The sequence below is a fragment of the Myxine glutinosa genome, chromosome 1, assembly GCF_964187855.1.
Source record: "Myxine glutinosa chromosome 1, kmMyxGlut1.1, whole genome shotgun sequence".
NCBI classification, from domain to species: domain Eukaryota; kingdom Metazoa; phylum Chordata; class Myxini; order Myxiniformes; family Myxinidae; genus Myxine; species Myxine glutinosa.
In genome coordinates, this window is record NC_136261.1 from 371,604,435 (window position 1) to 371,607,963 (window position 3,529).

Here is a 3,529-nt window from a genome sequence, read left to right on the forward strand (position 1 = left end):
GGACGAGTTTACCCGCCTCCTCGCCAGTTTCCCGACCCTCACGCGGCCCACCTTCTCAGCGGTGGCCGTCAAGCACGGAGCACCATATCCCCACGGTCGGGCCGCCGGTCTATGCCCGGGCACGCCGACTCGAACCTACGAAGCTCGCCATCGTGAAGCGGAGTTCGCCACGCTGTAACGGCTGGGTATCGTACGGCGCTCAAACAGCGCTTGTGCCTCTCTGCTGCACATTGTGCCGAAGCCCGGCGGAGGATGGCGGCCGTGCGGTGACCACCGATCCAAGACTCGGGATTCACCTGAGTCAACACCAAGACTCGGGATTCCCTCCTAACATGCACTCATTCCCACCCCCTTTCCTCCCCATGGAGTTTAAACAGATACCGATTCTCCACCAACGATTCGACCTCACATCGACCTCACATCGACCTCCCAGTAATGACGACCCGAGGAGAAACAATCAGAGGAAAGAACTTGGAACCAAAAATCAAACCGATCAGGATGTTCCGGGAACTGATTGTTGGTCTCGGTTTGAGTCGCCGTCCTGAGATCCCGGGAGATCTTGATCCGTCGATGTGCAGAGTTTGGGTCCAGACTCGGGCTCCGTCCATCTGTGGACACGACACGGGGTCACAGACTTCGTTAGACAAACGGACAGAAACACAAACACATTAATCTCTTTTTTCACATTTGAAATATTAAATACATTATTAATTTCACCTTCTTTACGAAACACAATTCACCTTTCTTTACCTGGTTAGGAATCCCTGACCATCCTCTTGTTCCCATATAACAAAACACTCCCCCGAACATCCGGCTATTTAATTTTCGCCTCCGTGCGATTTTCTTTTAAAATAAAAATAATGCCGTTTCATGGAAATTGTAACATCTTGTGAATGGGTTATAGGGTAACATAAACCTGGTGTTACCTTAACGGTCAAGGTGGCGGGTTTAACATCTTAAGATCCTAAGATTGAGCACCTGTCGTACCGTTAAAATAACACCTGGGCCCGGTTGCTGGAAGGATATCACATATTTATCCACTGGAGCTTCGAGCAACCGGGTCCAGGTGGGCTGACAACCTGTCATCCTTCCGAGGTGGACCAGGTGAGTACCAGCTTACTGGGAGTAATAAACCATTCGAGTATCCTGCGTCGGAGTGGCGACCTGGCCAGTACTGCACTCCGTAGCCAATGAAATGGCGTGAAAGGAATTTTATTGTTACCTCCAACCAACGAAGGTGGACCGAGGTTATGTTTTTTCCCCTGTCTGTTTGTGTGCAGGATATCTCAGAAAGGTATGGACGGATTCGGACGAAATTCGGTGTACCGGTGGGGTAGGTGACAAGAAATAATTGATTCGTGGCTGTTTGGCTGCATCATTTTCTGGGGACAGGACGTGCACTGATGCAATGCCCCCATTACCAGTCGGCAGGTACTCATTTTGCCCACCTTAAAAGGATGACAGCCTGTGTCAGCTCACCTGGTGTTCAACATAATGGCAGTGGCTCAAACTCAGGACCCGAATATTTAAAGCCAGCCACCTGAACCGTGAAGCCAACACCAACCTCACCATTGAATGATCGGGCGAACAATGATATACAGCACGATGTCTCAAAAAGCTATGGACAGATTCGGACGAAACTTGGTGGATAAGTTGGGTGTGTGACAAGGAAGAGGCGATTCGATTTTGGTGAAGGTTCGAATCCGGATCTGATCAGTGGGATAAAAATGGAATGAATCACCCTGGTATGCACTCTACCAGGTGTATTCACCCTACCAGGTGCATGCAATATACAAGGGGCACGCGCTCTACCAGGGGCACGCGCTCTACCAGGGGCACGCACTCCACCAGGGGCACGCACTCCACCAGGGGTACGCACTCTACCAGGGGTATGCAGCATACCGGAGGTATGTCCTCTACTGGAGGTATGCACTCTACCAGGGTTATTCACTCTGATGGAGGTATGCACTCTACCAGAGGTATGCTGGAGGTATGGCCTCTACCAGGAGTATACATTCTGCCTAAGGTAGAAACTCTACCAGGGTTATGCACTCTAACAGGGGTATGCACCCTACCAGCGGTATGCACTCTGCCCGTGGTATTCCCACTACCGAGTGCCCTTGTAGTTATTACTGTTGACAGTGGCACTGCGTCTGCGGCACAGCTCCACTTCCAGAAAATGATGCAACCAGCAGGCGAAGGCTGGATACGAAACAACACCAGAAGTAACATCTTGTGAATGAGTTGAAGTTATCCACTCATTTCATCTGGAGCTCACCGTGAAGTTAATGAAATCTCTTGTTTGATCTCACCATGAGGGGTTTCTTCTCCACCTGAAGTTATTGCAGTCGCGGGATTTGGGAAGTGGGGGCGGGTGGAGGTGTGGATGGACGTGGGAGTTAAGTTTTCCTTTTTCCAGAAACACAGCAGGTTGTCTCATTTGTACTAAAGTTGTGGAGGTGAAATGTTCCATCCTTTTTTGTGCCTCCACCGACCAAGTCACTGAAACCATTTTGTTATCGGGTTGTCCGTCCGGCTGTCCGTCCGTCCGCGACAACTAAAGAACGACTGAAGGGATCTTAGTCAATCTTTGTGCAGGTGTGTATAATAAGGTAAAGATGAAAAGATTAGATTTTGTGGTCAAGATGTCAAAGGTCAAACGTCCGTCAGGTAAAATCTGTTACCGCGATAACTTGTGAACCAGTCATGGGATATTTATCAAATTTGGTTCAAGTATAAATGATGCAAAGATAAAGTGATTAGTTTTGGCATCAAGAGGTCAAAAGTCAGATGTCATGTCAGGTAAAAATGTGATATCCTGTGAACAGCTGAAGGTATTTGAATTAAACTTGGTAATAATGTGGGTGGAGGCATATCGGTCTGCGTTGTGACGTCAAAGAGTGTCGTTCTTTTTATAATACATCGTGGAGGCTCGTGGAAGCGTGAGTGTGATTAACGAATCAGGACGGAATAGGACGCACAAGGAACAGTGGAGAGAGGGGGGAAACACCAATGGTCTAGTTGAAGGCCAATATAGAGGGAGACTTGGATAAACAATGGGTATGGTGAGGAATGTGAGGCAGGAGTGGATGCAGAGGATGGACAAGGTGATCCAAGGTGGGGACAACATGGACACAGAAGGAAACTCTAAGGAGGTGAAGATGGAAATTTGGAAGGAGGAACTGGGGTGGATAACGAGGAAAGGAAAGATCATGGTTTTGGATTGGGGACGATCGATTTTGGATTGAGATGTTGGTGGACAGGTGTCTTGAATACCTGGACGGAAGAATGACATTGAAGAGAATGTGGAAGTTGGTTTCACAGGTGGGAAAACGAGGAATGAATGAATCGAACATGAAATGAAGGAATGCTTAGAGAAAACACGAAGGATGAAAAACTTTCTTGTTGGAAAGAATGAAATGCTCTTGTCCCGTATTCATGGTGATAATGTCCCGTTTATCACTATTATGCGAGTACTATATGCAATTCGAGAAGTGTTTGCTATTTACACAATCAAAGATTCACAAGT